The 23,453-nt window shown below is 46.5% G+C and overlaps 1 protein-coding gene and 1 pseudogene across 2 annotated transcripts in view; one reads left to right on the plus strand and one right to left on the minus strand.

The window, feature by feature from the left end:
- The window catches only part of LOC142566721 (uncharacterized), a 438,480-nt gene extending 433,934 nt beyond the window's left edge, over nucleotides 1-4,546 (minus strand). The window contains exon 1 of one of the 2 annotated variants that reach the window (XM_075677566.1): nucleotides 4,167-4,546. The gene's annotated coding sequence lies outside the window, so the exon portion shown is untranslated. Of the gene's footprint in view, nucleotides 1-4,152 lie in introns of both variants that reach the window. The other variant, XM_075677564.1, reaches the window with a different exon arrangement.
- LOC142566638 (methionine aminopeptidase 2-like) overlaps nucleotides 1-23,453 on the plus strand; it is an 88,050-nt pseudogene that overhangs the window by 52,471 nt on the left and 12,126 nt on the right.

A 23,453-nucleotide genomic window follows, 5' to 3' on the forward strand; every position in this document is an offset into this window, starting at 1 on the left:
ATTTGCAGTACCAAACTTTACGCCGCATGTTCGTATGGGAAAGTTGACTAGAATCGTCGTAACTGTCTAATTTCATGCTCCCACATTTGAAAATGGCCATGTGTGGAATGAAATATAACCAGCGTCAGATCATTCGCTCAATTTATCCGTTCGCGCACGCAGCACAGCGAAGCGGGGCTCGCAGTCCAACCACCACGTGAAGTAAAAAAAAAAAAAGCTTGGCGTAAGATGAAACTGCCGCCGTACTTCCCTATTCCGACAAGATGATGGCGGTTGGCGCTTCGCGCCACCGTCGACTTGACGCACATGTCACATTGAACAGCATTAGAAGGCGAGACGGACATCTTTATTGAGCGATATTACAAAGCATTAGCGATATGGCGAAGCTTCGTATTACGACGCCCTAGTACGTCCAAGAAGGGGAGGGGGGGCGGTTGCACCGCCAGCCGCGCTGCGGGCTTCCGTGTGCATCAGGTAAATTGGACGAATCGCTTGGCGGCAGTAATTTTGATCGACGTGGTCATCTTGAAATCTAGAAACACGGCACTGAACTTTTTGTGACGATTCGCTTCAACTTTATCTTATAAACATGTGGCATAAGGTTTATTGCACTAAAGAAACTAACTAACGTAATTAGTTTAATTAGTGAATGAATCGCTTTGGTTTTTTTCTTGAAAATGATGTCCGCCTCGGCGGATAATTCGTGTGTAGTGACGCAATGCAGGTAATTTGTGCATGCTTTTCTAAAAAAAAAGAATTTTTTGAAGTAAAAAAAGAAGGACGCATTGTATAACGAATTGGTTTAACCTTGAGAAGTGGGTCTGTAATTGTATTAATGTCTGCAGCAGGATCACGCCCAACATGTAGCTCTGAATATTTGAACTCTGTGACGAAGTTTGCGATGCTACGTGCAACTGTTTCGAGTACCCAGTAGGCGTCTTCTTGAGCACAGTATACAAGGCAGCGGGCGTTTTGTACGCGACATCTTACTACATGCGGTGCTATTAGTGGCGAATTATCGAGGAGATCGCAGCCGTGGTGCCCAATTTTCTGTGTTATTAGTAAAAACATTAGCGCGAGAGAATAATCTTGTGAAGTTTAGACTCTTCATTTATCGGAACCATCGTGCGAACATACGCATATATCGGGAGTCGCCCCAGCTTATGTTAGCCAAGTTGTTTAAAAAAAAAGAGACAAGGTTTAGAATACATGGTACAGGATATGATTTTAAGGCTCACGGTGTTCGGTCACCTCTGACGACCGATCGACACCGTGAGTCTTATAATTTTATCTTGCACCATGTTTTTCAAATCTTTCTTTTTATTTTTCGTTGAGCATTTTGGCTATCCTTAGCTGGGACATACAATAGGTCCATGGCATACGCCGAATTGATCGCGGTCATCGTACGTAAGGACCACCTGCGCGGTGGAAAGCTGCACATTAACGCAATGCAACTATTTACAGCTTATCTCCAATAGTGCTGCGCATATATGCAGTGAACGTTGCTCCAATATGGCGCCAATTAGGTCACGGAAACCGCCAACTGGTTACAGCCGAGCGCGACAGCGGTGCCGGCTCAAACTCCCGAACGCTCGGTCGCACAAAGATCTGTACTGATGGAAGTGGACGGAGGCACAGCCGTTACCGTATGCCGGTAAAAGCACAGTACGCGCCCTGCAGAAGGTGCGGGATGGCCTTCTAAAAAAAAAAAAAAGATTCCGGAGTTTTACGTGCCGAAACCACGATTTCATTATGAGGCAAACCGTAGTGAGGAGATCCCGCATTAATGACGACCACCTGTGGTTCTCGAATGTGCACCCAATGCACGGCACACCAGCGCTTTTTTTTTTTTTTAAATTTCGACCCCATCGAAATGCTTCCGCCGCGGCCGATATTTGAGCGCAGGAAGCAGCGCAATGCCGTAGCCATTTAGCCGCCATGCACGGTGCATGGGGTGGCCTGAGAACTAATAAATTTGAATTAAAAAAAAATTAAGTTGTGGGGTTTTACGTGCCAAAACCACTTTCTGATTATGAGGCACGCCGTAGTGGAGGACTCCGGAAATTTTGACCACCTGGGGTTCTTTAGCGCGCACCTAAATCTAAGTACACGGGTATTTTCGCCTCCATCGAAATGCGGCCGCCGTGGCCGGGATTCGATCCCGCGACCTCGTGCTCAGCAGCCCAACACCATAGCCACTGAGCATAACTTTGAATTGGCAAAGAAATATCCTGTACAACACATTGGGTCTCTGAGTTTCCAAAATGACGACGCAGCACGGAAATGTCGTTGATTGTTCAAAAGATTGCGTTCCATTCGTTCTTGCGATCTTCACGATTTCTGCTTCGTGTGAAGCGACGAATACAGCGCAACAAGCACTATGGCAATTGAGAATATCAGTGGAAATAGCAAAAAAAAAGTAATGAAGAACGCACGCGCGTGTATGTTTCTGGACACCTGAACCACACCGCGCTATCAGCATACGCTCCTGATTTTAAACACTTATATTTTGGAAATTGGCACAGGTGTAGTAATAGAGACCACGGTCGAAGAGCTCGAGTACGCTTAAGGCTAATCCGGGTAGCGCATAATCAGTATTACTAATATGTCGCACAACTTATTACTGAGACAACTAAGAAGCAAAGACACGTAGCAAACCTGAACCAAACCACGTGCCAGTAGTTATTCCTGTTTGGTGACTTCATGTCTGCGCAAGGTGCGAAATTATGTGACCAGGCATTTCGAGGAAATGTTAACTTTCGGTGCCCCCATTTCATGCAGCATTCTTATTCACGCACAAGTACAATAAGAAGAACGATGGGGCTTACGTTAGGCATAAGAGCTATTCTGGACATCTCTCGACTATGCTGATACATCGTCCCTGAGCTTCTATGCATATCTGCATACAGACCGCATGATACCGCAAGCCTCAAGAAGTAAGCGAAAAAGTTGGCATCACTTTGTCCTTGCCTAATTAAAGATTACAGCGACTTCTTTCGATCACGCGGAAGACGAGAGAACTCCCGAGTTGCTTCTTCTCGCAAGAGCAAGTTCCATCGCATAATTTATCAGCAAGAGTGGGACTTTTGCGTCGTGCGAGGCGTGTGCTACACCATGATGGACAGACGCTACACACGTTTCGGGAAGCAGCTCGGTCTCCCTTTCTCGCGAACTCTGTAAGTCGCCGCCAAAATGCGGGCCACGTGCAAAGCCCATCGTTGAAACAGAGTGTACTAAAATATTGGTTGTCGAAAGTCGCTCGCAAGATATCGCTTGGCACGACAACAGTACTAATTTCGGCTTACCGCCCCAATCCTGTACCCATTCAATTCGAATATTTGCCATTCTCCCGAGTGGCGCCATTATCGCAGAAATCAATCAAATCAATCGACGCCGCCTGTGAAAAAAGGTCGTGCTATGCCTGGTAGGTCTGCTTTCGATAACTTGAGAACGTTTACAGAATCGCGACAGAGAAAAAAAAAATAAATTGTGGCGTTTTGCGTGCCAAAACCACTTTCTGATTATGAGGCACGCCGTAGTGGAGGACTCCAGAAATTTCGACCACCTGTGGTTCTTTAACGTGCACCTAAATCTAAGTACACGGGTGTTTTCGCATTTTGCACTCATCGAAATGCGGCCGCCATGGCCGGGATTCGACCCCGCGACCTCGTGCTCAGCAGCCTAACGCCATAACCACTCAGCAACCACTGCGGCGATCGCGACAGAGAGAGTCATCGAGAGGTGCATACTTGAGCGGCTTCTATACAGTGCATTAGTATCAGCTGAAGCGCATCTAATCTGATCACATGTGCACTTGAGCCCCCACCTCACCATCCCGTTGTCAACGCGCAAATCATGTTGAAATGCGATAAGATAGACAAGTAGAAGATGTGACAAGGTAATGTGGTGGTAGCAGACCTTGCATTTGTTTGCGCCCTGAATGAAGCCCGCCGTCAATAAAATGAAAAAAAAAACAAAACAAAAACGTGGACTAATGTCTGCTTCGCGCAGACAAGCGCAACGCTGTTGGGAGCGCTCGCTTTGAATGTCCTGCGTCGCGGTCGGTAACAGTCTACCGCACGCATATGGTGAGGTAGGGGAACGCTTTTGGCAAACGTGCATGACAAGAAGGCAGCAAAGAAAAAGACTCGCCTTCGCAAGTTTACCTCGGGCTACCTGGCCGTCGCGCACGTGTTCGATCTCGAAGCCGACGACGGTGAGATGGGGAGGGCGGCAGTCGCGTAATCCACTGGCGCACGTCGGTCAGGGTCAGTCAAGTCTTGAGGCACGTCTCGAACTCGCGGCACAGCCAACCAGGCAAGGAGCGCCGGAAGAGCACGACGGCACCACGCCACACCCTTGGCGGTCGGTCAGCGGTGACTGCTGCTTGCCGGGGTCGAAAACAAAAAACTACAAGAGGCGAGAGACAGTTGCTCGCTCTGGAAATCGTTGCCTGCCACCGTGTAGTCAGAGGGAGAGAGGCGTAGCGGGGAAAAGTGGGCGGAAGGAGACGAGGGCGCTGCTCGAGTCGCAGCCGCGGCCGGGAGCGCATTGCGTCATGCTTTCGAAAGAGACCCGCCGACCCCGTTTTCGGAGGCCGATTCTGTTTTGGCCCGGCGTTGCTGCGGGTCAGGCAGCGCGCTCAGCGGCACAGGCCGGTCGCGGGCTGCGCTGCCTTGGCCCAATGCCGGGACCCGGCTTGGGCTCTTCTTGCCGCCCGGTTGCACGCACCGCGCTGGGAACTCCGGGCGCCATCCGGTTTCTGTTGACAGCTCGCGACGCCGTGTGCACGCGCGGACTGTCGCGCAACCGGTGCAGTGTTTACCACCTTCACGTCTCGCTGAGAGGAAAGACAACGGGAAAAGAAAGAGTGTGGGGGTGCCCATCCCGTGTGCTCCTCTGTTGCCCCGCTCTCTGTCGTGTACAGTATAGGGATCAGCGCATAGTACACCCGCCGTGGTCCGTGGCTTAGCGCCTACAGGGTGTTGCGCCAGTAAGCACGATGTCGCGGGACCAAATCCCGGCCGTGGCAGCCGAATTTCGATGGGGCCGAAATCCTGAAACGCCCGTGTCCCGTGCATTGGGAGGGACGTTAAAGGTCCGCAGGTGGTCAAAACTGATCCCGAGTCCCCCACTACAAGGTGTGCTTCGAAATCAAATTGCGGTTTCCGTTCAATTCCGTTCAAATTCCGTTCAATTGAGTGCCTGTACTATAAGGTTGCGCAGGTGCACCTTTCGTGTGAACGAATGGTTTACGCAGGGTAGCGCGTTTTTAGCATCTGTAGTGGTGTAGCACCTGACCGGCCATTCTTATGATGTGCAGCTTACTTAGGGGGTCGCGGCCGCGACTAAGAAATATACACGCCTGTATTTTACGGTAAGCTAATTTCTCACAACATTTTTCATTTTACGGTAAAGTTACGAAAATAACTAATCAAATTCTGAACATAATTCCCGGCATGTCAGGCATACTCTCTACACTCAATAAATTAGCTTGTTATCTTAGAAGGATCAATTGGAAATGACCAAAGGTGCCTGTTTCTAAACAGTGAATGGGTCGATACGCAAATACGTAAGGACAAAATAATGTACGTGTCCGCTAAGCAATTTGAAATGAGCAGTTATGAAATACAAGGAAAAACGAATGGCGCAAACAGCACTGAAACAGACGGTGTGTTTATGACCGCAGGACGCTGTGTGAACTTGATTAACATCCTCAGGCGTCGCTGTTTGAGAAGAGAATTTCAGAAGTGATACGAAGAGAACTCAAAAACAATGCAGCACCGCTTCGAGATGTGGGGTCTACCGGAAGCTTAGACGGCTGCCCCACTAGTGCATGTACGCCGCGAACGCTATACGCCTTTTTTGCAGGAGGAGGTCAATGCAGAAGGTCTATGCGTATATTGTACGGTCCACTGTTACAGGGAACTGCTAACCGGCAAAAAAGCCAACTGGAATATTTATTCGCCTTTGACAGAAAGAAATGGCTAATGTAATCAACTGGACATGGGTTTACACATAAGTCGCAGTTTCGCCCGAAAAGCGAAGCATCGATTGCGATTGCAAAGAGAGAGAGAGAGAGAGAGAGAGAGAGAGAGAGAGAGAAAGGCAAAGGAAAGACAGGGAGGTTAACCCGAGATTATCTCCCGTTGGCTACCCTGTTCTGGGGGAGGGGCAAGGGGATGGAATAGGTGAGAGAGAGAAGGATAAAAAAATTAAAGGAAAACCTAAACACACACACGCACGTACACACGAACTGTTTCTGTGGGCACTGTCACGTAGCCTGCAAAGGCGTTCCTAGTCTTACACAGTGTCACCGTACAGTCCTACAAACCTACAATCGAGCATCTTCTTTGCGATAGCAAATTTATTTAGCAATACGAAGCTAAACGATAGCAACTACACCACATAATATAGGACAGCAATTTTATCGGCCGTATAAACTTCTAAACATGCGCTAACTAAATTAACAAATATGGTGTCACGCGCGCACAAGCAAACAAAATACACATCTTACTCGATGAACGCGCGCACTTGCTGTCAAACCGCTGGAGTGAGGAAGCGCGGCACCAGTAGCAAGCAAACTGACCTTCGTGCTGCCTCTCACTACAACGCGAACTTAGCGGCAAGAACACAGCGCACACAAAGCTATCAGCACTCGGCGCACTCTGTCCCCATCGTCGGCTCACTGTCGCCCGCTTTCACTCGTACATACAACATACGGTGCGCGTCGACGATGTTATTGCACTTGGACTTTGTACGAAATATCTCGGCGACGGCGACGGCGGAAATATACTACTCTTAATACTCTTAATATACATTAATGACTTTGCAAGAAGTTGTTCTTCATATTTTTTATTCGCTGATCATTGCGTAATTTGTCGTCTCATTACTAATGAGGCTGATTCTCGTGCTCTACAGTCCGACCTTAACGTCATGGAAACGTGGTGGAACGTTTGGATAATTTCTCTCAACGTCAAAAAAGCATCGCAACTTACTTCCCACCACCGCCGCCAGTCACTTATTTCAGCTAATTACGTTAGCGCCGGCTCTAAAATATGTGCCGTGACTTCTTATAAGTACATGGGTATTAAGTACCAGTAACTTCAGTTGATCCTCACACATTTGCAGCATTAGCAATGACGCCAATCGTGTTCTGTGCTACCTGCGCCGTAATCTACGTACTGTTCCCCCTTCAGTAAAACTACTAGCACGTTTAACACGTGTTCGACCCAAACTAGAATACGCATGCTCAGTGTGGGACCCATACCAATCTAACCTGGCAACAGCACTGGAGTCCATACAGAGTCGCGCAGCAAGGTTTATTCACTCCGACTACCCTTACCACACTAGCGTCACTAAACTCACCTTTGAACCTTTCAGTCCTCGAGCACAGCCACAAAACAGCAAGGCTTTGTCTATTTGAAAGGTTTTATCACTCGCTGCTTCACCAGACGGCCATCACGCATGCGCGTCACATTTCATCTCGTCATAGACATTCAAAGGCTGTTTATCCCCCTGAGCTCGCACAAAAATTGAAATTATCTACCTACTGAAGCGAGACATCACTCCATTCATTCATCATTCAAGACATTCATTGGAAATGCAACCTACTAGATATGCCCAGTCCTCATGTAGAACCCCAAATGGAATATTTGAGCTATAAATAAATAACTAAAATAAGTAAATAATCGATTGAACGGGCCTACCTATCTGTTCCCATTAGCAGTGGATCATACTGTATACATTCCCCTTCTGGGTCTGTATTCACAAAACTATCCGTAAGTTAGAACGGTCCTTAAGATCAAGTACCAGCTGATAGTGATGGCGAACATACAAACAAAATTAATGACTAATTATCTCTTACGAGCGAAAGGCTGCGTGAATTGGCTTCCGTTTATCCGGCCTCTCATCGTGAGACTGTACGCGAAAACTGGTACGCTCGGCAGCCTCAGTGTCACTCTAGATATTACGCGCGCTCTGACTTTGTGACGCCGCCGATGACGCTATTGGCCAGCTTTACAAGACGCTGGACTGTAATGAAACGCGGATGTGCCATGCTCTCTCGTTGTCGAGATGTCATCTGCGACTGCTCTTAAACTGCTTATGTTCTCAAGAAACAACATTTACCATGATCGCTTTATAATCATTCTCCTGCCGCTGAACGGAGTCAGGCATACGTGCACAATGGCATTTGCCAGAAATCCCTTTTAGATACGTCGCTAGAACGCGTCCGCCCTAATGTGCGGATTGCAGTGAAAAGTCGCAAATATGACGACAAAATCAACTTAGACACAAAATTGCCGACGCAGTATAATACTGTGGCCATCTGAAGCCTATACGAGCGGGTCGGCATCTTTTGACTAGACAGTATTGCGATCTTGACCGGGTGAGGTAGGTCTTCACCACAAGAATCAGGAAACGACGGCAGGCATCATGATGATGAAAAAAAGTAGAAAATATTGTATTCACTTCCTTGATACATGGTGGTGACTCTTATCCGAGTCTCGAGCGTTTCTGATTAACACGGGGGCCAGGACAGCCTTAAATAGCCGCTTGCGGTATTGTGGTCGTCGCTGTCTTCTTCGGGGAGCCTGTGGAAGCAGTGGCGTAGCCAGAAATTTCGTTCGGGGGCGGGGGGGGGGGGGGGCGCTCACATTGCAGCTCGGTCTCCCCCTTAAGAGGAAGCTTTAGCTCGGGTGCTCGTATCTAAATACATGTAAATGTAGAATTTGTTTTTCTCGGCAACCAATGCACCAAATTTGACGAGGTTTGTTGCATTTACGAGAAAAACTTTAATTCTAGTGACTTTTGGTTTCGAATTTTTCATTGAGTTTGTCAATTATTTATTACAAATTCACCAAAATCGCAACTTTTCAGAAATCTAAATTATCAAGTTTAAAACTATGTAACTCAGCAATGAAAAATGATATCACAATTCTGTGAATTGCACCTAATAGTACATCTACAGCGGACAAAATTTGTATGTTACACGTGAATCTCAAGAAATTTAGCATTATGGAAGTACGGCTTTCGCAGAATCCTTGTACACAACGTAACCAATTCACGTAGGATACGAATTGACACACCAAATTTGTCCGCGTTGGCTGTTATAATAGATGCCGTTTACTGAACAGCGACATGTGTGCTTGATGCAGAGGTATTAGTTTGTAAACGTTGGGCTTCTATTTTTTGGGGGGGGAACTTTCGAGTTTTTCGAAATATTTCAACAATATTCAGGCCCTAAATCGAAATTCCACTTCCAAGAAATACTAGAATTTAACTTTCTCTGTCAAATGCAATAAATTTCATTAAAAGCGATCCGGGGGCTATCACAGACAAGCGTTTCTGCCTTTTACATGTATTTGAATAAGCCGCGTCGGAGTTGGGCGCGAGCTAAAGCTTCCTCTTAAACAATTTGTCTGGGGATCAAATACATGAATAATAACTGCATTGTCATTGCTAAGGATTCTGCAAACGAATTCTTGAACGCTACGCACTGTCAAAAGAAGTAAAATATGTATTTTTTCATAAAAGAATATACTTGTGTGTGCCAAAAATTGTGCCCAAAATAACCGTTATCAATGCTTCCATGTTTTTTCTCTATTTAATAAGTAAATAAGATATCACACGAACTTTAGAACTATATCAGTTCGAAACCAGCAAGGCAGTGCATGCCGCTGATATGAAAAATGCAAAGGCCATGAAATTAAGAAGCTGAGGACAAATATTGTAATGAAACTTCGTCATTGAAGAACCTTGTTTAGATTCTTGTACATATGCAACGGCCAGTGAAAGATCTCAATGATGCTGTCATTTGTTCCAATGTATTACGCAGGAGCAGCTGTCACCGGTCGCGTAGCGTGAGTAATTGCACCGAAATATAGCCGCAACAGAGAGCACGTATAAAAAGCAGGAGTTCTGCAAAATTAACGAGGGTGAGTCAAATTAAAGTGAACCAATGCGAATATATGACAAACGGGGTACTTAATTTAAAAGTAGTCTCCATGAGCATTTAGACATTTGTCCGATTGAGTAAGGAGTCGCGTGATTCCCCTCTCATTAAACTTCTTGGGTTGCTGCTTCAAAAAGTCTGCAACTGACTCTTTCACGTCATCATCCGACACGAATCTGGTTTGCTTGAGCTGTTTTTTCAAATGCTCCAAAAAGTAGAAGTCACAAGGCGACAGGTCTGAGCTGTATAGCGGATGTTGCAGCGTTTCCCACTTGAACTTTGTCAGTTTTGTATTAATCACATAAGCGACGTGGGGACGGCATTGTCGTGGAACAAGATGGATGACCCCTTCGTCTATTCTCCACGTAGTTTGTTCTTGATTGTGAAACGCATCCGATCTGGCGTTTTACAGTAACGAAACAAATTGATAGTCTCTCAAGATTTAGCAAATTCTATCAGTAATGGGCCCTGACGTATGAAAAAAAAAGTGAACAACACCTTTCCGGCGGAAGTGACGGCCTTTCCTTTCTTGGAGGTGGGGAATTCGAATGTTTCCACTGTAAGCTTTGCTGTCGTGTTTCAGGTTCGTAGAAGTGGCACCATGGTTCGTCCCCGATCACAATTGGAGACAAGAAGTCGTCCCCCTTATTGTGATACCGGATCAGATGAGTCAAGGCAGCGCCGAACTTCTCCGTCTTCTGGCGGTGGTTAAAAATCTTGGGCATTCATTGCGCACACAAGAGCCGATAACCGAGACGTTCATGAATTATGGCGTGAACCGAACCGTGACTGATGTTCACACGGTGTGCCAGTTCATGGATGCTTATCTTCCGTTCTTGTCTCATCAGCTCATCAACCTTTGCAGTTTTGTTAGGTGTGATTGCACGATGGGCTTTGGCCCGGTCTTGGATCGTCTTTGCAACTTTCACCTCCTTCTTTGAATCGTTTGCTCGAACGCTTCACAGTGGCCAATTAATGCAATGTTCAACGTACACGGCAGACATACGGCGACTAATTTCTTTTTGGGAAATACCTTCAGCTGTCAAGAACCTCAGGGCACCACGCTGCTCAACTTCTAGAGCGTCCACTATGTCGCGCAACCATGTTCAACCCAGCGCATGAGTGCATTAAACAACCTTGATACTCACACCTGCGTGTCATTTTTGCAATAGAGAGATGCATCTGTGTCACGTGCATGCCTTGCAGCTAATGGACCGAACAATTATTGCGTGGGGTGGGTTGGGTCACTTTCATTTTACTCGCCTTCGTAATTTAGAAATGCGCAGATACAATGGAATATACAAATGCGAAGGTACAGCTTGATAAAAGGAAAAAAAGTTTCACTGGAAACGAAGTTCACTACACGTATACACAAAACCCAGCAACAAGATATTTAAATATACGCATAAGTCTCCAATAAATCTACGTATGTAAAAAAAGGTCACTGTATACAATGCGTCAAACAAGGCAAATAAGCCTATTGCGCAATCAGAGATTCACAGAATCCTAGGTCCTGCCCCCATTTCATGCACTCCCCCCGATGTATCGCGCGCGACGGAAGGCAGCGCGCTTGCTCCCCGCTTTGCTCTTTTGCGCACACAAGACTGAGCCACCGTCGTCATCTCACCCATTCCAGCCCTCCATGCCCCTCCCTACGCTTTCACTCGCACGTACAGCATGCGGCGCGTTCACGATGTTATCGCCCTTGTACTTTATACGAAACATGAGGGCGACGGCAACGGCGGAATGCGCCTATAGTGTCCATATGATTGCTATCGCAATACTATATGATAAGACTATCTGGCAACTGAGGCGTCCCGTGGCCCATTACTGTCCGCAAAAGAAGTAACAAAATCGAACATTCACCATACGACAATTCGCTGCGCCACAACAATGTCTTCTTTTTCTTTTGTGGGGCAGGGGCACCGAAAGCGCAAAGTATGTTGGCCACAATCAAATGCCTACTTTGGGCGCCTAATGTAGCTACCGAAAGAATATCGAAGAAAACGTGAGACGCTTGATCCACCGAGAACCATACGCGTACTGCTCGGTATCCTACACTGGCGAGACAAGACTTTTCGGAGAGGTTGCGCTCAAGCGAACGTGGTGCGTCGAGTCCCCACAGTGACGGCGGTGAGCGACGATAGTTTCTTTTTCTCGTCTGCTAGCCAGGAAGTGCCCAAAACTCTGCCAGGCGAAACTCCACTCGGCCAGAGAAAACGAACGCGCACCGAAGTGGGCCGCGCGGTGGTCGGGGTAACACCAGTTTGTATAGGTGTTCTGTGGTATCACCAGAAAAACTCATGCGCTCCGGCTGCCTCTGGCAGGCCGCGGGTAGGGTAGCGAGGACAAAAAAATTGAAGAGGCTCAATGTGTCCTCGTGAATAAAAGTCGAAGTAGAAAAAATAAATAAGAACGTAGTTACCTTGGCTGACTTTAGAGTTTGACATGGATGCTTTGGCGTAGGCGAAAAAAAATTTTGGTATTTCTTATGTGTCATGACGGCACAAATGAACCACCAAAACGTTTCATCTCATCCGACATCGCTGCTGTCTTTATCAACTTGTCTGATCGTGTGTTGATTTGGATTGTCTTGTTGTATTGTCCGATGTAAGACTTTAGAAAAGTCAATGCACCTTTGGCGTCCAATATTTATAGTAACATCAAACCCACAAAGTTCCGCAATTGAAAATCTAAAGCACAACTTTGGGAATGTCAATGCACCTTTCACATCAAAACTTTATGAGAACTTTATACCCATAAATTTCGGAATTGACATCCATGCGTTGCGTAGATTCTGCGGCCTCCGCAAGATGCCGTGGCGAGACCGTTCGCCATCAAAACACCTTTGAAACCTTGTGCTCGGATGGGGCTGCTTCGCGTTATGCGACTCCCGGTGCATGGGCGCTGACGCGAAATCCAGCACGAGTTCGCAAGGTTCGCGCGGAAATATCTTTCCGACCGTGAAAAAGACATTCTAGAGAAAATTCAGAATGATTTCTGGGACCGGGGATTGCTTGGGTGGGCGGTGCATGGACAGCACGAAAAAATTTCAGGGGGGGGGGGAGCTGACCCATAAGCCCCCCTTGGCTACGCCCCTGTGTGGAAGCATTAGTGCTTTCGTCAGGCTCTGCCGTCGACTACCTCCTGCCCTACGGGTTTTCTTCTCTTTGTCCTCCCCTTTGAGTAAGCTCGGGGAATTAAAGGGGTGACGCTGTTTCGAAGAAGAGGGCAATTATGTCGACATGGGGACGCCCGCTAGAACGCTTCTCACACATGACAGGTTGATGTCCAGGTTTATCGTAACAGCCTTTTCTGGCACGAGGCAAATCATCTTGTTATGGGAACGTACGCCTGAATGTTTGTCACACTATGGGAGGTCGATCATAACAACAGGATGTGTTTCTATTTCCCTCTCCTTTTTCGCATTAAGAAAACGTGTTGTGATACAGGTTACTGTCACTCGAGAAAATATTTTGACGCCTGTATGGGTGTACATTAAGGTGCTTCGCTTGTCCCATGGCTAACACTGTTTAGGATTTAAGATGAAATCTTTAATAAGGACAAAGTTTTTTTTGGCAACTTTTTGCCGCAGATAATAAACATGATCATAGCTGCTAGAGGTGACACGAAAACTGCATGAAATAAACTTTGATACGGCTATCCATGTCAAATTTTGAGTCAGATATTTCGGTGCACAGAGGATTCCGGGCAATCATTGAGTATCACTTGGGACAATACTTTTACCATGGCGAAATAATGGCCCTGAAAGGACAGCTTTCAGTGCAGTGAAATACTTTTGCTTTTAAGTACGGACATGTGCTCAATGTACTAGGGACGATTTTACGCAGTGACTTATGTTGGTTTAATGTTTCATCTTTATTCGCTTTCTTGTGTGTGTTAGTGTGGTGTTTACATGCGGTAAAGCATCTTTCTTATTATGATTATTGTTTTGTTATCCCGGCCACGGCGGCCGCATTTCGATGGGGGCGAAATGCGAAAACACCCGTGTGCTTAGATTTAAGTGCACGTTAAAGAACCCCAGGTGGTCAAAATTTCCGGAGTCCTCCACTACGGCGTGCCTCATAATCAGAAAGTGGTTTTGGCACGTAAAACCCCAAATATTATTATTGTTTTGTTTTTCATTTATCTTTAACGCGAATTATTATTATTATTATTTTTTGCGTAGAAGTGATATGAGCGTAGTACGGGCCGTACTGCTTCCAACCTATCCAGTTCAGCTGCATCTAACCCGACCAGGCGGTCGGAATTAACAAGCAGGTTTCATCTACGCTTTATAGAAAGTGTACTTTGAGGTCGCTGTCACGTGCAGTAAAATTTTTATAGCCTTAAGGGTAAAGGTGCTCACCATGAAACAAACGTGCGGCAACCTTGTGGGTGCGACACTTTTTAGTGTGCTACGGCGTCACTGCACTCCCGGGTCGAAAACCGCGATCTGCTATAAATAGTTTGTAAGAATCCGATAAACTGGAAGTCTTTTTTTTTTTCAAAACAAGTGGAGGCTTACACGTATTTGCATGCATCGCTCAGGGGTCAAGGGTACAGTTAATATTGGTCACAGCAACACAACGGGTTTTGCCTCTGAATCAAACAAAAAGCAGGCAAAAGATAAGAGGGCAGCTCAGATCGACAACCTTGTGAACCAGTCAGCAATCGCGGCGACTAAGCCACATGTAGTAGAGAATGGGTAAAAAAAGTACTAATAATGCAACGAGCGCACATTGTTTTCACAACGCGGGAAGTGCAGTTCACATTTGAAAAAAAAAAATCACACACACAGGAAACGACGAAGACCCTGCGGAACGATGCCCGCGGGGAGGCTGAAGATAGCTCGAAGCATTCGTTTGAAAAATCGCACTTGGCTGAGAAAGCAAAACTGCACTGTTGCAGAAATACACGTCTACAAGGTGCGAGTGAGCCAAGTGCAGTGGTCCCTCCAGTTCACCTAAATTGCGCCATCGTATATATTGCGAGATCATGCTCAGCGGAAACTGTCCGACGCGAGCTATTCCCAGCCTGCAAGGCTTCTGACTAACTCCGTTAGTAAAGATGCGTATAGTTGCGGAGGAATGGACTGGCGCCATTTTCTTGCACTTGTTGCACCTCTCGTCTGTACCCGCAAGCCTTCGGGCGCACCGCATCCTTTGAGCGCAAGACAACCAGTCGCATCCGTCGAGAAAAGGCATGGCGAATGGAGCCGTTCTGAGCAACCTAGCGACTTTTTGAACGTACTGGCCACACAGCGCGTCTAGTTCTTCCTCACGTACAAGCCATTAGCTCCACAGAATCGAAGAAAGATGAAAGCCCGGCAAAAGGTATCGCGAAGTTCCCTCGAAGACGGAAAAAATAGAGCGAGGCGTTCTTACTTTGAATTCTTCTGGTGTTGCCGCTCATCTGTGAAATGATGTCCCCGTTCTTCAGACCTTTAATGCGAAGAGCATTCTTTGCCGCATACAAGACGCTTTGCGGTAGGTAGACACGCAAGTTCCTGTCTCTTTTCGGTGTGCCGCGACCTGGCAATCGGTCATTTATGTGGGTTCTCATCTCAAAAAGGGGCCCCTATATATGGATTTACGAGGGGCGCACCCCTTCTGCCACCACAGTGTCAGTGAAATAGGCCGACGACGGCTGCCGCCAGGTATACCTACCGGTGAAATATAGGCCACTGTAGACGGCGAGTTCCAGACGCTCGGAAGGACACCCACCTATTGGGAAGTTGGTGACGTGGGATCATTCTTTAGGAGTATCGGTGCTCTGTTGTGGATCGTGGGCAGCAAGCATAGCGGTCTGAACGAACCTATCCCAAGGAGCAGCGCACCTTTGGAAAGCCTCACGCTTGGACGCGGGGGATGATTTGCTTGTACCCGTCTTATAATAAACCGGTGGCTGTCCGGCGGTGGTGATCAGATCACGCACCTCCCGCGGCCGGGCCGGACGTTTTGCCCACTTGCCCGCGCCTACGGTGTCGATGGTGGTATCGAACTAGGATTTCCCGGCACAAAAGTACGATGCTGTAACCATAAGGCCACGGACGCTGAATTTTTGCGGCACATTTATTTCAGCACCTAACTTGGCATGTATAAGAGCAAACGATTAGATAATTAGTGACAACAGTGACAGGCATACTGACGCACTAAATAAATCGACACGACCTGCATTCACAAAAGGCTCGCATACGCTAGGATTATCCGTAAGAGCGAATTCCAGCTATTCCTGATGCTGAAAATTTTAGCGAAAGCGGCCAGCCAATGACAGGGAGCACTTACTACCGAAAAGCTTTGTATATTCGACCCCACATGTACATGCTCATGACGTTTAGAAAGGCGGGCACTTTGACACATAGTCACACACAGGATAGACACCATCAAATGCACCTTGTATAGTGCCGGGGGAACGTGATTTGTTTAAAGTGCGCATCTTGTGCTAAATGGGGGAAGCGTAATATGAAGGGGGGGGGGGGTTGTAAGGATGGATAAAAACATCAGCAGAACTGAGTACCATTCCGGTGAAATTTTGTCTTCATCATAAGTGGATAATAAGTGGAATGCAACCTCGAAGGAGCCATTGGTTTGGCGCGGTGGTTCATCACGTGCTTTTTCTACAAGCTGCACGCTTCTCTCGTAGCAACGCCAACTAGCACTTCGAAACAATTGGCTCGTGCAAGTTTTCATTAAGGCCACACACGCATAATTGAAATGCACAATTAAATGGAAAGTTTACCACTTCCCTTCTTAAGCGTGGCGTGGCATGGCAACAGGTTGGTTACAAACGCGACAGAGCGTAGTTTTCGCCATATGGTCCCACCTTTGGTATTGGCCCAGTTTGTGAGAAAACTGGTTTTTCTTTTCTTCTTGTTTTTTTTATTGACATGGTGTAATCGAAGAGGTTGGCGCCTTTAGGTGGGCACCGGCTACTCCTCGTCGCTTGGGAAAGAAAAATATTGCCACAAAATTTGTTACAATATGAGACACAAAGTATCACAACAGCAGTTAGCAAAATCACAATGTTCTGTAGATGAATCCACGGACCCACAGAAGGTGAACATTTATACAGTTGCATATGTAAACACATATGCTTCCTATTGTCCGAGACAACATAAAGAAGTTCAGCGTCACAGAAAAGTATACAGACCGTAAGTACAGCCATACATAACGTGCTACATAAACTTTTGACAAATTAACAAACATACGCTTACATCATAATGTATATTTCAGTGGACACTAAAATTCAATATACATCCAAGAAACTTGTGTTTTCTAAAAAAAACTTTTAAAACGACTAGAGCTTTTCTCTGAAAATCCACTGTTTGCCATGGACCAAGTATTTTTGTTTTAGGGTGAATGGTCGTCTGTCTAACAGCACTGAATCTGCCCTCAATTTTCTTCTCGTAGTTTCATGCCTTGGGCGCTCTAGAAGGAGGTGGTGTACGCCTTCATCTAGACGGCCACAAGAGCACTGCGTACTGGGCATACAAGAAGTCCCACGAGTATATTATACCAAGTCGCAGGCGCTGCATTAGTATGTCTCACATTTTTTTCTGTTATCTCTCAGTTTTGGCAGAACTGACATTTTTATACGTGGGTGCATAAAACATAGCTCAGAACCCTTAGAGTGTTGAGCGAAATCAAGTATTTTTGCTGAGACGACCGGATAACTGTCCCAGGAGCAAGCGGACTTCACTACGTGAAGGACGAATGTTTAGTCTTTCTGCCGACGAATAGGATTTATTATGGCAATATCTGTCTGTATGCACATTGATATACTGATGTCATAAGATGTAAATCTGGCATAGTGCCAGTTCTTGCGCGGCCGTCATGAACGTGTCTCTCTTAGCTATATTATTCCCCTCAATGAATTTTCCAATTTAGGACTTGTCAGCATCCAAGGAGGACAAGTAACATCCATTTTGTATAACTCAAAGTTAGGTAACAATGTTTTATGTTCCTGAATGAACATGAGAATTTTGCTGTTGTCCCTTTCCCAGAAGGCCTGGTTATCTGGATGCTTCTCATGTTGCGTTAAAATGCGCTAAGCGTGTCGACAAGCTTCAACCGTACATATAACTGGAAAGGGCGGATGACGAGTTTCAGCGATGACTCGAGGTTGCTTGCAAACGCCGAGACGTCCTCTCGCTAGAAACCCTTGAAGAAGAAGAAAAATTTTATTTATTCACTCACGAAAATAAAAGCACACTAACACGATATACAGAAGGAGGTCCCCAAGCTCAAGGCTGTAGGGGGACCTCCTGTTCTAATTAGAAAGATCAAAACAAGTTAGGTTAGAGCAAATGCAGCAAAGTTTTAAAGTTGTCTACAAATAATTACACATGACCGGAACAGAACCGAAACATTATATTCTTGCTTTATATATTTATTATATATTGCTTTAACTTCAACGCTTTAGCGAACAGCCTTTTTTTTCCAGCGTCAGGCGGTCGTTTACATAAAGAGGGCGACATTGCGATCCACCAAAGCCGAGGTCATTAGTGTTCAGTCTAGCCTTTCGTGCCTTAGCGATGAAACCTTGCTTCTTGGCTCATGAACAGAAGCGGGCAATGACATTTTTCTCAGCTGTTCCAACCTTCCCTGGAACTCGATGAACGACGTCAATGTCACTATCCGTGATGTGCCAATCAATTTTTGCCCTTATAGCTTTATAATTGCCGCGCAGTCCTCTCCTTGTGTACACGGGATGTTCTTCAATTCAACCTTGTCTAACCGAGAGTACTGCTCAAGTTCTGACACTTTTGCTATTAAGGTTTCATTCTGTGATTGCAGAGTTTCATTAACAGTTCTTAGACGCTCATTCTCTTACTTCGCTTTCTCGACAAGAGAATTAAGCATTTCGACACTTGATTTCGGCCTTCATCGCACGAATTTCAGGCTGAGTTTATGAAATCGCCTGTTTCGTTTTCTCAACCAGTTTTTCGTCTACGCCTTCGAGTTTGCCTTCAGACCAGGCCTCGAGCAGCTGAATTCTTTTACCTAGTTCAGCAACAGTTGGCATCGCAAGAGATACAAGGTATCACTGAGACAGGTCAAAACACTGGCAACAGCAGTTGCGGCCAAAAAAACAAAAACAAACAAAAACAAAAAAAAGCACCACCAACCTGCAAAGGTAAGGAAACTCGTTAACGCCCGCATTCCTCCAACCGCAAGTGCTGCTGCCAAATGAAACCGGACAGACGCCAGCACCACTTTTTGAAGCCCTTTCGTATCAGCAGACTATCTCAAGGCGATGGTCCGCAGGTGACGTTGGTCACGCACGCGAAGTAGCCACGGATAGGCCAGCTTCGTTGAATAGATCAGAAACGCGCGCTCCAGCGGTGCAGGCAGGACGGGTACGTGAAGCCGCTTGGGTGAATGGTTGGGTGAACGTTGGATGGTCTGCAAAGGTAAGGAAACGCGTTTACGCCCGCATTCCTCCAGACGCAAGTGCTGCTGCCAAATGGTCCTTAAAAAAATAAATGCTGCCTTAAAGCCGCTCCTCACAAGTCTGCGTCAAGCCACAAAGAATGGAAGCGGAATATGTTTTTTTTTGCTTTTTGAGTGCGTTATGGTACTCATCAGAGTGAAACGACTGTTCAATCTCCTCCCCCCTCCTTTTCCTATGTCGTGCCGGCTAGTCGGCGAAGTGCGTTTAGAACTGTTTGACTTGTTTTTCCATTGCGCAGATGTATGAAGTCCACAACAGTTGTCGGTAGAGAATAACTCCAAAAACTCCAAGAAATCTTTCAGGGACATCAATGTTTGCCTTTGAGGATTGAGATGTAAATTCTTCAGCTGTCGTCTAGTGAAAGGCAATACAGCTGTCTTAGCATATGAAAGACTCATTCCCCTTTCTTTGAAGAAGTTATTCATAACATCAAGACCATCTCGCGACTTCCATTGAATCTAACTTACACGCTGTCCAGACGACCATAAGCAGACGTCATCTGCGCACAGTGGATAATGTAAGCCATACGGTAGTTCTTGTGGTAATGCTGCATTACACAATTAAAAAGAAACGGACTACGAACACTGCCCAGAGTGACGTCTTCCGCGACGCTCTAGTAATTGCTCTGGCCCTCGTTTGTTCGCATAAATATTTTCCTTTCAGAAAAGAAAGATTGAAATACATGCAGTGATGGGCTACACAGGTCATGCTTTAACATACCAGCAAGTACATGTATTTGAGTTAAAGTCTCGAATGCTCTCTAAATATCAAAGACTACTGTGATTGTTATGTTTCCATACATGCGTTCATGTTCGACGCACGTAACAATGCCAAACACCGCATCCATAGTACAACGCAGCTGTCGAAACCCTGTCATGTAGTTGCAAAGAACACTCGTGTGCTCGCACCACCATGGCAGTTGACTGTCCATCATATTCTCCATTAACGTACAATCCAGTGGCTTACAGGTTAGTTGGAGTCAAAGCTTAGAGGGGACTTTCTAGGTTTAGGGATTGGAATAACACGAGCGAATTTTCACGAATCCGGAAGCGTTCATATATCCAGATATCATTAAATAACCCCAGAAGGTTAATTCTACCTGCTGGTTTGAGGCTCTACAGCGAAGCTCTATATGGGGGGGGGGGGGGGGCGACCCTGGCAAATGTTCTGCGTCCCTGCGTGTACACCGTCGCGTCGACGAGCCTGGCCCGTTGTGTGTACTGAACGACGAAGACCCGCAGTGTGCCCGCCAAGAGCAGCCAGCTTCACTGGTCGTCCTCCTTCACAGAGTGGAAGGGCCGATGAATTTTTTTTGCGCCCTATACACAACGTTGCCTGGGCCTGTAGCTGTCTTTGGACGCCATAATGTAAGCGCAAATTTCAGCTCGTCTAAAATGAACGCAGAATCAAGTTGAGGGAGCTGTGACGAAAAGCATGCTCGAACGTTCTGGTCTGCGAGTGGTACGGAACTTGCGAGCTGTTCAGAATTGATTGGCGCTTCTGGCGGGGTTGTGAGCCGACAGAAATGACGAACAGCTGCTCCTAATGCACTGCGAGCTACGGTAAGGGCACGGAAAGGGTCACTCTGCGTAACTGCACGCCTTAAAGACCGGTCAACGATCCATACTCTCGGAACTGGCGTGAATGGAGACACATGTTGCGCGATATTCACGCCGTCGTTTACTGCTTAAATTAAGTAGGCGCCGGCGGGGCGTTGGATGAACTTTTCGTGCACTTTTGTACACTTCTAGCCGTCCGCTGCGGCGGTACCCACGTTCTGTCCGGCTTCTAGTGGCCCTGAGACATTCGTGTTCCCCGCCGATGGCAGCGTATTCAGCTGGAACAGGGACTTGTTTAGCAGAAGTCTGAAAAGACTCACTCAAGATATCTGTGAAACTTTCAAAGTCAGTATTTTCGCCCACCCTGCTATGACGCTGCTGAGTCATGCTATGACGAAAATTCAGCCAGTTCGTACATTTTGAGTAGCGACTGGACTCTGCGCATCGCACCAGCAGATGTTTTACCAGAATCTGGAAGTGGTCGCTACCATGTGTTTCTATTTTATTTGTCCAGTTTGCGCCACCAAGGAGGTCTTGCGAGCCAAGCGTAACGTCTAGACAACTAGCGCAGCGATACCCACGCAGAAATGTGGGAGAGCTGTCATTTAACACTGTTATATTCAATTTCTGGGCTGCGTACTCGACAGCATTTCCGCGAACATCACTGTGTTCGATACCCCAGATAACGTTACGCGCATTGAAGTCCCCGCAGACCAATACAGATTCACCAAGCTGTCTGCAGATATTGTACTGGAGGTTTGTAAATAAAGACTTATATCACCGCAAGATATGTATTGTTTAAATAAGATTTTACAGGATACAAACTCCGGTATGTCTGAGTCATTCCACTGTATTAAATACGATGTTAGACCGCTCTGGTGTTGCAAACTGGACGCGATGATTTACATAACATATAACTAGAGAGCCGAAAGTGATCTCGCTTACTTGCATCCTGTACACATAAAAAAAAGAAAATTATGTTGAGCGAGTAGTTTGCGAAAATCAGCTGACTTATTTCGTGGGCCATTAGCACTGCACGGAAATGGGACATTTTCGTAAAGATTATTCAGGATAAGCCTGCCGTGAAGCTGATCCTGGTAGTGGAAGTACCAGTAACTCCAGAGATAGCAATGCTTTTACCTCTGGCAGGTTGTTTGCTTGTGGCAGTAAGGACTCCACGAAGAGTTACGAATAGCATGGAAAATATAATCTGTGCCACAGGATAGACGTTTAATTACTAGTAGGCGCTGAAGCTCCAGCCGTGACCGGAGCGGAGGTAGAGGTTGTCGTGACCGGAGCCGATCGCTGAGGAAGTTCTTGAGATGGTCGTTGAGATGTCGACGGTGTTGCTTGTGGTCACTGAGATGTTTGATGAGCTTGCTGTGACGACGGCAGAGGTAGTCGTTGAGGAGTTCAGCCATTCTGAATGAGAAGCCACAGTAAGGTTCGTAGCAATAAAGGTAGACCCTATCGCTCGTCAGAAAGTTGCCGACACGCTTCTTTCATTACTGAAGAATAAGGCAACGTGTCTCACTGGTCTCGTTCATTGTTGGAAGTTGAAGGCGCGTGACGAATGGTATCCGGGTTAGGCGAAGGCCCGTCATGAGGAGGCAGTCTTACGTATATTAGCTCATGTCCACGCTCCAGGTTTGAAGTTGCCTTGTTCTGAGGGCACCTGGAGAAGGAGGCTGTACGGTTACCGCCACAGATCGCACACTTTGGGGGACATACAGACTTGCACTGTGTGCTTTCGTGGTCCTATGAAAATATCTTGCAGCGACGTGAACGGCAGCAGTTCTTAGATAAATGCCCAAATCTTTGGCACTTGTAGCATCTCAGTGCTGGACCAGGGTATTGTTCCATAGGATGACTCGTGAAACTCAAATGTACTTTTTCGGCATTGGTCAGTCATCTCTGAAGTAAAAAAAAATAATGGTTCTGAGTGGGCGTGATTCGAGTATGCCGTCTTCTCGTCGGATATAGTGTGCCTGACGGCTCGCAGATGTCTCACCAAAATCCTTCAAAGAGTCAAGCAGTTGCTCTTCGGTATAGTGAACTGGGATATGGCGTATCTTGTCAACATTTCTTGTATATGACGTAGGAATAGATGGCTTGACTCCCAAATCAGCTACTTCACTCAGCGACAGCAGGTGCCTTGCAGATGACACAGAAGCAACGCTAACAGAGGAGCTTCCGTGTCTTTAACGCAGAATGACTATCTTTTCCTTGGCTGCAGAAACAATTTCTGACGCAGCGCGATTTAGATTCACTTTCCAAAAGTTACGGCCCTCCTCTGATAAGCGGAAAGCAACTGCGATTTCCTTAGGTCGCTTCTCCTTGTACAATACGCAAATGAAAGGCACATCATAGAGGGCACATTATCACATTCAGTATCGTCATCGCTTAGCTCGTAGGTAGATGTTTTTTCTTCTTCGACGCGGCATATCTTGGCTTCGCTTTCGCTGGTCTCGGCCATGTTCACG

This window comes from Dermacentor variabilis, unplaced genomic scaffold (genome assembly GCF_050947875.1).
Source record: "Dermacentor variabilis isolate Ectoservices unplaced genomic scaffold, ASM5094787v1 scaffold_13, whole genome shotgun sequence".
Taxonomy (NCBI): domain Eukaryota; kingdom Metazoa; phylum Arthropoda; class Arachnida; order Ixodida; family Ixodidae; genus Dermacentor; species Dermacentor variabilis.